Genomic DNA, 12,671 nt, shown 5'->3' on the forward strand with positions numbered 1-12,671 from the left:
GTCTCTGTACATAGTTGCGACTGATATCAATCTCAAATAAGTTGCTTTTAATCCCAACTATTTATATTAAAGACAGGGTCCAGGTTGATAGCCAAAATGCCAAAACACCAAAATACTTTCTATTGTGATGAAATATTCCTCAAATTTCCTTGAAAAAACTTAACAACAACAATCAATGAAAATAAATGAGAAAAATCTACAGTGCTAGGTCACCTTACAGTATGTACAGTATGACTTTTAAAGCAATAGATTCCATTTTACATACACATACAAATATATTTAGTGCAAGGTCAACCAAAAAGTTTGCCCTTTTGACTTGCTCTTTAGAGGTTGAACAGTTGTCCTTTTTGTATTTATAGATGGTTTTTTTCACGAAGGTTGCATATGATTTTCCAATGCAATTTGCATTGATTGTTTTCCTATTTTCAACTTCCAAAATTGCATTCTATATTTTCCACTGACACATTTTGAGAATTTAGTCCATTTGAAGCAGCATTTTTCAAAACAATACCTTAATTTTTTTTCTTTCTATGAATACAAAAACAGGTAGGGATGCATATTGTAACTCACATTTTACTTTGCTTGTGATATTGAATCAATTTTGGTACTTCAATACCTTAAATGATAATTTTTTCTATGGATACAAATGAAATATAGGGATGCGTAACATCGTAACTCACTTTTATTTTGATGTGATATTGAATCAATTCTGGTACTTCTTTCCATCAATCAATCATATTTGAGAGTAATTCTCATTTGATAGGGCCCGACGCCACTTTCATTTCTCTTCATTTATTTCTGCCTGAGATGAAAACAGAAATACTGTATATGTAGCCTATATTTGGTCTTGTCTGTTTATTTTGAATTCTTCAAATAAATCTTGTCAAGATTGGGATTATATGTACAAGCATGTTGTTGCTTTTTTAGCTTTTGGCCAAATAAATACCAGTAGTCGGTATCAAAGCACTGTTCGTTTAATTTGCTTTTAAAAAAAAAACACCTAGTAATATGAAGTACATTTCAGAGAGCAGAATATCTATAGGAGTGACTTTGTCTTATGTTCTATCGTAAGAAATTCAGATTGTATTATATACAGATCACATCCTTTATTATCAAATCATTTACCTTATTGCAGCAATCTTTCCACATTTTGTGGTTTGGCTCAATAACTTTTGGTTCAGAGCTTTACAAAATATGCCAGATGCATGAGTTGAAAAGGGCAACAATTTCTGCGTACACTGCATCCTTTTTTGTTTCATGACTAGCTTGCGATTGATGTCATGAAATTTTGAAAAGGAAATTAAGTTTTAAGATCCATAAATCGGCAACACCTTGAGAAAGTGAAAAACATTGTTTTTCGATCAAAGTTGGCAATTTTCAACTTTTCAAAACATTCCCATCATGTTTATTGTTTTCAGAGACATTAAATTTTGTTTTAACAATGTATCAATAAAAGGAAAAACATTACTGTTGCCAATTTGAAGGCAATATGTGATCAATTCATTCCTAAAAATAAATCCTGTCCTGAAAGGGTTAAGAGACCAGAAAGTTGTTGCAAGGATAGGGGTCAATGTCCTTCTGGCTCACAGCAGAGGAAATACGTCTATATTCTTCAAGTTTAGTGAAAGAAGCCAATTTGCTCAATTTAGACCTAATGTCAATAATACTTCCAACCCTTTATTATACCTTCCAGACTTTATTATCCCTTTACATGTAATAACTCACATCAGACAGGAAGAGGACTTTGTATTGTACATCGGCCCTTCCCAGAATGGCTCCTACATGTACATGTATATTTAGCTTCTAAGAGTGCGTTTATGCTCAATTTTGAAGGCAGAATGAGCGATTTGAAACACTCATCGTAAACGCTCATCGTAATTGCAGTTCCACTGTGTAATGTTTATGCTCACTTCTCTGGCTCCTCCAGGCATGATTCTGGCTCTACACTCTGCAGCTGGGTTCGCTTCCCCAGAAACCGTCTTTTTGCAGAATCGCCGATCCAAAATGCACCTTTTTGTGAGTTTACGATCAGCGATTACGGTTGCCGTGTTTCAATGATTCTACAAAAATGAGAAAGGACGCAACCATGTTTTGAACTAAATGCGTAACAAATGCCTCATTCTAGCCAGAAAAAGTTTAGCATAAACGTACCCTTAGACTGCACAGTCATGTTGATGGAGCCGCTTGTCTGTGTGAGCACTCAGCAGAAACGTGCTGCTTACATGTACTTCGGCCCATTCTTGGGATGTTTCAGTATGTGAATCACAGGTTGAAGGTTCCCGCCGAAGTGAGATCGGTTTCTGGTCTAGATAAGAGCAAGCATTCTGAAAGAGGGATGAAGAGAGGAGGTTTGTGGATTGGGGTGGATGGGGGGGGGGGGAGGGGTGTCGACATGAGGACAGAGTGGGATACAGAGAGATATGGGAGGAGGAAGAGATACCCCGATAGATACAGCTAGAAAAAAAGAAACACGATATATGTGGATGAGAGGAAAATATTGAAGTTTAAGACTATCTAATCTGCATAAATCATCTGTTTGGACTCATTTACAGTACATGTACATTATACATGTGTACCTTAACACAGAGTTAAGCCCTTCTGGCTCTGAAATTGACAACATTTTTTCAAAGAGTGTAGTGGTCCTACTGTAGCATCTCAAATGTAGGTTTTGTCTAGCAAGTAGCATCATATAGTTATGTATCTGTTTGGAGCCAGAAGGGTGTTAACTTGTAAACTTTAACATAGAGTTAACACCCTTTTGCCTCTAAATATACAAATTGTTCTCTATTTCCTGATATGATATTGACTATTCAAAGATAGAAGGTTTTTCACTTTTAAACTCAGGGTTAAGACCTTTCTGACTCCAAATAGATGATATATTGATTATTCACAGCTAGAATATACAAATTGTTCTCTATTCCTGAAATCATATTGATTATTCAAAGCCAAAACGTTATTAATTGTAAACTTAGAGTTGAGGTCCTTCTGACCCTAAACAAATATTGAGTACCAAGGTGTTCATTTTATTTGCACCCCCTCACCCTTCCCATAGCCTCCTCTTTCCCATAGCCTCCTCTATACAAGATGCCTTCCTAGATGCCTGCCCGAACCTCTAATCCCTTCCATGGATGCAGGTTAGATCATGTCTCTGTCACGTAAGGTATCACATGATGGGCAAAGCCGATGTGCATGAATGGGTCGTGAGGGCGGAGAATCGATGTGGAATTCCTGGAAATCCAATGATAATGGATCGTACATGAAAAAACAGTTCATGTTCATGTATGACTCATTACATACATTGTTCATGTAGACTAACTTTCGCGACCATCATTCTACAATTTGTTGTTTGGCTCAATAAATATTGATTCAAAGCCTTTGTATGAGAAGAAAGGGCAAACATTTCTGCACACATTGTACCTATTTTTATTTTTAAATTAAATAAAGCGAAATGCTTAAATTGGCAACATGTTAAGAAATTCAAAAATTCGAAATCATTTTTATGCCTCCGCCACCGAAGGTGGTGCCGGAGGCATCATGTTTTCGGGTTGTCCGTCCGTACGTCCGTACGTCCGTCCGTACGTCCGTACGTCCGTCCGTACGTCCGTCCGTCCGTACGTCCGTCCGTCCGTCCCGTTTGACCGTTATCACAATATCTCAAGAACCATTTAAGATTTAAACTTAAGACTCGGGAATAGTATTTATCACCATAGGAAGACGATCTGATTAGATTTTGGAGTACGTAGGTCAAAGGTCACAGGTCACAGAGGTCAACTTATGAAATTCCTTGTATTGAGTTTGTTAGCGCGATATCTCAAGAACCATTTGAGATTTAAACTTCAAACTTAAGGATAGTATGTATCACCATAGGAAGACGATCTGATTAGATTTTGGAGCACGTATGTCAAAGGTCAAGGGTCACAGAGGTCAACTTATGAAATTCCATACATTGAGATTGTTATCATGATATCTCAAGAACCACTGGAGATTTAAACTTCAAACGATCACTATAGGAAAACAATCTGATTACATTTTGGGTCACGAGGTCAAAGGTCAAAGGTCACAGGGCTCATTATGTATGCAAAAACAGCTTGTGATCGCGTTATCTGAACAACCGATTGATGGATTCCTGCCAAACTTTGGTCATGTAAGTATCTTGCAGAGCTGATGAACTGATTAGATTTTGGGTCACGAGGTCAAAGGTCAAAGGTCACAGGGCTCATTATGTATGCAAAAACAGCTTGTGATCGCGTTATCTGAAGAACCGATTGATGGATTCCTGCCAAACTTTGGTCATGTATGTATCTTGCAAAGCCAATGAACTGATTAGATTTTGGGGTCACGAGGTCAAAGGTCACAGCGCACATTGTGTATGCAAAAACAGCTCGTGATCGCCTTATCTCAAGAACCGATGAATGGATTCCTGCCAAACTTAGGTCATGTATGTTACTTGCAGAGCTGATGAACTGATTAGATTTTGGGGTCATGAGGTAAAGGTCAAGGTCATGCGGCTCATTATGTATGCAAAAATAGCTTGTGATCGTATTATCATTAGAACAGATTGATGGATTCCTGCCAAACTTAGATCATTTATGTATCTTGCAGAGCCAATGAATGGTTCATAAGATCAAAGGTCATGGGCTCATTATGTATGCAAAAATAGCTTGTGGACGCATTCTCATTAGAACTGACAGATGGATTACTATTTAACTCAGGAAATCTTGCAGAGCCAATGAACTGAGTAGATTTTAGGGTCATGAGGTCAAAGATCAAAGGGTCATATATGTATATGAGAAATTGCTTGTAATCACGATATTCTGAGAACATGTTAATGGATTACAATTGAACTTGAATTTGAAAAATTTCTTCCGTTTCGGTTTGTAAAATTGCTCTATGACGGAGGCATCATTTTCGACTGCGCGCAGTCGAATTCCATCTAGTTTTTCAATCAAAATTGTAAATTTTTATCGACTTGTTGACATCATTCTCACCCATGTATCTTGTTCTCCAAGACATTGCGTTTTACAACAGTTTAGCAATAAAATGCAAATATTATTGTTGCCAATTTGAAGAATGATATGTGATAAATTTAACCCTGAAAATCAATCCCGGCCTGAAAGCTTTTTAAAATGCATGGCTCTAGTCTCAGCAGCCATTTTATAGTTTCTGTTGTAATTACATTGCTTTTGATTTCAGGAGGAAGAACATTTATATATTATCAATGAGTCTTTTCATGATTCGTTAGTCATTATATGCATGATTTGATTACTGTTTGCTTTTATAACATACTGACAATCTGAAATGTTTTTAATGTCGGTTAATTATTGACTCCAATTGTGTAGTGCACCTTCGCATTGTTGTTTTATTAAGGAAGTCGTCTCTCTTTCTTATGAACATTACAATTTAAAGTGAAAACACCATTATAATTTTTTCTTCCTTTTTTTACTATTTTTGGAGTGTTACATGGTTGTTGGCCTTTTATTCTTGTGAGTAATCTTGTATTAAGGTTTGTGAAGAAGAAATAATTTTATAAACTCAGTACAGCTTTGTGAGCATGAAACAAGTTTCCCTTTCCCTCTCAAATGTTTTCCTCTTCTCTCTCTCTCTCTCTCTCTCTCTCTCTTCCTCTTCTCTCTCTCTCTCTCTCTCTCTTCTCTTCTTCTCTCTCTCCCTATCTCTCTCTCTTTCTCACTGCATCCATCAAACTTTCATTCTTTTTCCTATTATTCTTCCTCTGTAGTTTTTGTTTTAACCTGAGATTACAATTAATCCAACTAATGAGGTACCTCCTAAACTTTCATTCAAATTCGAAATGACCGGGTCAGTGCTCTCATGGACGAAAACGTATTGTGAATTTCACTGCTCTAAAACAGTAGCTAATAGCTAGCGCAGACGGTGTGACAGATGAAATTAGATTTATCCCGGGTTTGGTGTTTCAATCTAAACAAGGATTTGCAGCTCAGTCTTCTTGTAAAGGTTAAGATAGTAACACTCAACTGCTTCAGTTTAGATAGGGAGTGTGGATATACACCAGAAGGCATCATTGGCTTCATGCTGTATCTTCTGCTTAACGCCAGAAGGGTGTTGTTTCATTGGGTTTAAAGGGAGTGGGTTGTCAGTATCCATGTGTAGAAGGCCAGAATTCGCAGACACCAGACTTGGTTGAAATACCATTAATGGGTGTACAAGTCTGCATACAGCAAACCCGTAGGCCAATCACGAAACATCCCCTTGTCTCTCACAGATTCTTAGGGTGATGCAAATTTCAGATAAGGACTTTGCCATATGGGGAAAGGCAGAGCATTACATAAGGCCTGTCTGTCATAAAATTGAAAGCTAATCTAGGTGTTTGACAACACCTGCTATTGGGTAAACACCCAAATAGTGTCATGTTCCCCATGAGAGCCCACTTCTATGTGTCTTTAACACAGGGTTAACACCTTTCTGGCTTTCAACATTCAGTATATCGAATAGTGTTAAAGAGAAGGGGTGTTCTGCTCTGACTGCTTGGACTTGAAGGAGTGTTAGTTTCTTTGTAAATGCAAACAGGGACTTTTCCAATTTTCCTGAATGCAGGGAATCAAATAGGCTGTATATCAAGGCTTCTTAACTAATTCATGGGGGAAATGATCTGCGTTTCTGAGTGAACTGATTTTTCCTCATCAAATTGGCAACCTTTACATCTCATTTTACTTGTTCATCCATTGTTTTTTGTTTTGTTTTCATGGGAGATCTTTGAAAAATTGCTAAATTTTGTAAAGATGAGACTTCCTCTCACTGGGTTACCTATTTGTATACTTTTCTTCAGAAGTTTTTGGGGTTGTATGTTTTATTTTGTTATGTTTCTTGGAACTGTTAAAGAGATTGAGAAGTAAACTGTCTTTGATTTGTTCTTGTATCCGTCATCCACCGTGTTCATGTAAATCTGATCTTCTGATATTGTTTCCTTGACTGAAAATTTTGCAAGAAGAGTCTGAAACTGCAGACTGTTTCCAAGTGTCATCCACTGGGAAGAAGTGTAAGCCAAACAGTACTTTTATCCCGTCTTCAATTTTCTGAGTGGCGCTAATACACAGTGTACATTTACCTCGTCCTATCTCTCGCATCTGCGTAGAGTCTTCAGAACTCCTAATCCAAGTTTAATCTGCAGCTCAAACATTCAAGTGCAGGCATTGTCCATCTAGAGGAGGGCTGTTCATGTTTGGTTAAAACTTCCACATGTCCAAGGAATAGAAAATCGAAAAAAAATTTGTATGGTTTCACATCTATAACCATAGTACGTTTATGAGAAAAATTGATCTATTTTAGTGAGGCTCTATTGGATATTATAGAAAATGAGGTTTCCTTGCTGCTCATTTTCATATTACGTGTCCAATTTGTAGCAGAGCATTTTCTGTATTATCCAGGGCTTCTTTGTAAGCTTTCTTATAAGGCTAAATCTCTGTCTAATTGATGAAACATTATTTACAATGTTATTTGAATCTAGATGTCTCCATGAACCATATACATGTAAGCAATGGTTAAACCCGCTCATATTCAGAAATTTCACTGTTCCATAAAATATACACACCCACCATCTACAGCATACTAAGAGGCCTGCGACTTTGTTTCCCAATCTTGCCACCGGGGAAAAAAACATTGAATATGCGCATCCACATTCTTAATTTCAAAGTTATCCAGCTACAGATTAAGTAGGATACAAAGCTCCCTAGAAAAAAGATTCTGAAAGATTTGTGCATCTTAAAGCCTTGTTCTAACATCAAGTTTAGAAATGCCTCTAAAAAATAAACCTGAGAAATATTGCAGTAAAATTAAATGAAGTAAGCCGAATGCACCTCGGTTTTCTGTATCTCATAATACACAGTTGAATGAGTACACTAATGGGCCCTTGTTGTGTACAGCTAGATTTTTTAACCTTCTTTTTCTTTAATTTGCGTTTGAAAATGCTTTTATTTTTGCTGCGGCGGTTGTTTTGACCCGGTTTACAGCATCGAGTATGAACAAGGTTCTATGTTTTCTTGATTGGCCCTACACCACACATGCCAAGCAGTAATCCGATACTGTTGCAATCAAACGTGGCTTGTTTTCGATCAGAAGCTGCTGGGAGGCAAAAAGATAGCCATGAGCAATAGATACGCAGATAATGAAGATTGAAAACACAGCTAAACTGTACCTGTTTTTTTAACAATCATTTACATGCCTGGGTTCATTTCCCATGGTGCTGCCAGCCATGTTGAAAAGATAATATTTTCATGTGGCGTGTAAAGTAGTTGGATGTATCAGATAGTGCCTGCTGAAAGTCGTAAAGGCATTAACTCTGCAAGGTCATATACCTAGAAGTGTCGTAGTCCAGTGGTTTAAGCAATTGACTTGAAATTCAAAGGGAACATCATTATTCTCTATATGAATACAGTGAAAGCATCAAAGACAGTTATTCTGATTGACTTTGGAACGGCATGTAGAGAAAAGGTAGATTTTTGCAGCTGCCTTGATAATTGGATGGATTTTTTTTCTTCAAAATTCTGAATTTCTCCCTGTGCATCACCAGCCTTGGATAAAGGGAGGTATCATAACAAGGGGATAGAAATTCTAGAATGCATTGTAAAGAGAGAAAAAATTAGGTGGAGGGGGAGTATGAAAGGTGAATAGCCTTAGCAGTAATCCATGGTAGAGCTAGCTATAGTGAAGAAAAGGTGTTGTTGTTTTTTACAAGGGAGAGAGAGAAAAATAGAGATTTGGTAAATAGCTTAAGCAGTGATCTACTGAAGATCTAAATATAAAGGTAACAAATCTTAGTTATTATAGGGAGAGGATGGGAGGGAGAGAAAGAGATAGAAAGCAGAGAGGGAAAACAGAGAGATATTTGGTAAATACCTTAAACAGTGATCTACTGAAGATCTGAATACAGGTAACAAATCTTAGTTATTATAGGGAGAGGATGGGAGGGAGAGAGAGAGATAGAATGAAGAGAGGGAAAACAGAGATATTTGGTAAATACCTTAAACAGTGATCTACTGAAGATCTGAATACAGGTAACAAATCTTAGTTATTATAGGGAGAGGATGGGAGGGAGAGAGAGAGAGATAGAATGAAGAGAGGGAAAACAGAGAGATATTTGGTAAATACCTTAAACAGTGATCTACTGAAGATCTGAATACGGGTAACAAATCTTAGTTATTATAGGGAGAGGATGGGAGGGAGAGAGAGAGATAGAATGAAGAGAGGGAAAACAGAGAGATATTTGGTAAATACCTTAAACAGTGATCTACTGAAGATCTGAATACAGGTAAAAAAATCTTAGTTATTATAGGGAGAGGGAGAGTGTGAGAGAGAGGAAGAGAGAGAGATAGAGATGGAGAGGAATAACATATAAAAATTTGGTAAACAGCTTAAGCAGTGATCTACTGAAGATCTGAACATGGGTAACAAATCCTAGTTATAGGGAAATGGAGAGAATGAGAGGGGGGAGGAAGAGAATGATTGGAGAAGGGGGTGGAGGAAGAGAATGATTGGAGAGGGGGGAGATGAATGAGAGAGATGTTGAGAGGGAGAGGGTGGAGAAAAGCTTTTCAGTTTATCTACTGAAGATATGAACATAGGAGATGGTAAGTAGTTATATGGGAAAGAGGAAGACAGAGAGAGAGAGAGAGAGAGAGAGAGAGAGAGGGGGGGGATGAAGAGACAGAGAGGGGAGGGGAAGAGTGAGAGGGGGGCAGAGCGAAGAGAGATAAGGGAGGACGGGATGGAGGCAAATAGATTTGGTACAAATCTACTCAAGATGTGAATATATGTACATGCAATATACTTTGTATCTAATATGAAAAGCCCCTTTATATATTAACTATTCATCTTATAAGTAGTGGTATGATTATGATTATTATTATTATGAGAGATAGATGGGGAGATTGAAGACGATCAGGGGGGGGGGGCAGGTAGCTCCTCTGGAAATCTACCTTAGATCTGAATGCAGAAAGAAGAATATATAAGATTAGGGGAGAAATACACATTTATATGTATATGAAGAGGAATAGTTTATAGTGTCTTTTTCAAGCCTGAAGGGCGTTAACTCTGTGTAAAATAATGTGACTTACACCCTTCTGGCTCCCAACAGACATTCCTGTTAACAGCCAGAAGGGTGTTAAGTCATATGATAATACACAGAGTTAATTCCCTTCTGGCTCCAAACAGATGATATAAACATGTAAGAATTCCAAACAGGCAGGAAAAAGAACAAAGAAGTATTATTGATTTTTAAAAAGTACATTTTGTCTGTTAAGTGCCAGAAGGGCATTAATTCTGTCTTAAAGTATAACACGCTAATGTTCTCTGGCTTCAAGCAGACAATTTATAGAAAAACAAAGGAGGACACCAAGAGGAAACCATTGAGTTCCTGTTGTTGTTGTTCAGGATAGTGGAGAAAATTAGAAAGATATTTGTAAACAAAAACAGATTGTCAGTCAGCCCACTTGAAGAGAAAGCACAGGGGAAGAATGTGGGAGGAAAAATGGGCCAGGGAATGGAAGCTGACGTGCGCCGTCTGGATTATCCATGGAAGCCCCTTAGATGGTTGGAATGGTTCAATCTGAGATTGTTGGGAAGATGAGAGGCACATGTGTCAGGTCAACAAACAAATACCTTGATCGTCTTAAGTCTTAACAAGGATGAAAGATGAACACTGCCTGGCCTCTCTTGTATAGTCATGTTAAAGGGCCATTTATCAGTTTTTGGGGGTCAAATTTCATGATTCTAGGCTAACATTTTGTGTGAAAATGATAAAAGGTACTAACTTGCTCCATTTTTTCTTTTCTTCTGTGGTATTGGTGTGATATTTTTTTCTCTTACTTGTATTCTGCTCACATCTTTTGAATTGTGATGGGCTACAACATGCTTTATATAGGGAACACTTCAAATTTGTCTTTCTTTATTAAAGGAGGTCTTACACCACACTATACAGTAAGTAATATAACAGGCACCATCGCACCAGTGTTTCCTACCATATGTCCAGCATGACTCTACGTCATTTCTGTTAGATTCAGGCATAAACAAAGTTATGTTATTCATATTTTTTTTTTTTTTAACAAACTTTTTTAGCATCTCTCTAGAATATATATACATGTAGAGGTGTCGTAGTTGAGTGATTTAAGCACTTGAAATGGAAAGGTTATGAGTTTGATCCCTGACATGGCACTAATGTCCTTTGGCAAGGTATTAATCTTCATTTGCCACTCAATTCCTAGGAGAGAAATGGGGACCTGGTAGGATGACAAAATCATTTTTGTTAGTAATTGTCATATGCCCTCATGGCGACCATATGGTATGAATACTCCCCAGGGAGTGGAGATGGTGCACATTATGCATGAATGAATCCAATGAAAGGGGTAATAATATCTGTTAAGCACTTAGAGAATATTGTTGTGATATTCTTTTCTTCTTCCTTACTATTCCGTTCACATTTTCCCCAAACCCTTAAGGCTTCTTGAAATCAGTTGAGTGGTTGTTATCTGAATGAGAGGGGAGATATCTACCCCATCTTCAGGGAGACTTCCATTTACACGCAATCAATAAGAGAGGCGAGAAGGGATACATTTCAATAACACTCTTCTCAGTCTCACACGCAAGCACTGGTCAACCAATGATAGCATTTTTATTTTGTTGACATCAGCAATTGGCGTGCTGGCTGGAAGATGTTAGGCATGCTAAGCGTGCTGTTTCCTCCTTTTTAAAGACACTTGTGAATATCTGTTTGGTTGAATGCTCAAGGCTTATACACTTCCAGGATTTAATCTAGGAGTAACGTGACTAACGTCATCACGCTTGGAAACAAAATATTAGATACATGTACGTAGTCTAGGAATAAATGCTGATGTTCTTTAAATGTTTTTTTTTTGTAACGATGACATGGGCCCTGTACCATAAAACTTGTTATCAATAACAAGTTAGGATAAATTTGATGAGCCACTGAAATCTGTTGCATTTGATTGGCTGCGAGCAGATTTGTATAGATCTTTGGCAGTTGTTTTATTGATAACAAGTTTAATGAAACAGGGTTCAGGAATAACTGTTGGGTTGAAATGTGACAAAGCAAGAAATCTAAATGATGAATGTGGTGAAGACGAACTTTTTGTTGTGAAATGAAATGAAATTGAATTTATTTACAAGGTTTGTGTACAGCGTATGTGCGTCATCAGTAAAGTTGCCCAACAAGTCATTGAAATACAAGTTGTATTCCTTTACAAAATCACTTGTTTCAATGTTTTCTGCAAGATATAAAAAATACATGAATTATACTCAGATAAAACTGTTACTTTTATACATGTACATACTCATGGTTTCAACTGCTAAAAATGATTACAATTTACATTTACGCAAAAATGTGAATGTTGCCAGTGAGAAAAGACAAGTTTTTCATACAACCCTGCCTGAAAATTACTGTCTGTGATGTGTCAGATTAACCAAAGAGATTATTTTTTACACCCGCAAGCAAATATTATGAGCACATTACAAGCAAGTATAAGATACAGTTAACCGTGCATATAAAGTCAAAGTCAAAGTCGCACAAATACTCTTGTCTCTAAACCAAATCAAGTTTATTTTTACTAAACTATGCAAAATGTGTGTTATTAACACTTTCTAGGTCAATTTTCTTTTCATAAGTTGAACTATTTTTGCAGTCC

This window comes from Strongylocentrotus purpuratus, unplaced genomic scaffold (assembly GCF_000002235.5).
Source record: "Strongylocentrotus purpuratus isolate Spur 01 unplaced genomic scaffold, Spur_5.0 spur5_scaffold_4, whole genome shotgun sequence".
In the NCBI taxonomy this organism is placed as follows: Eukaryota; Metazoa; Echinodermata; class Echinoidea; order Camarodonta; family Strongylocentrotidae; genus Strongylocentrotus; species Strongylocentrotus purpuratus.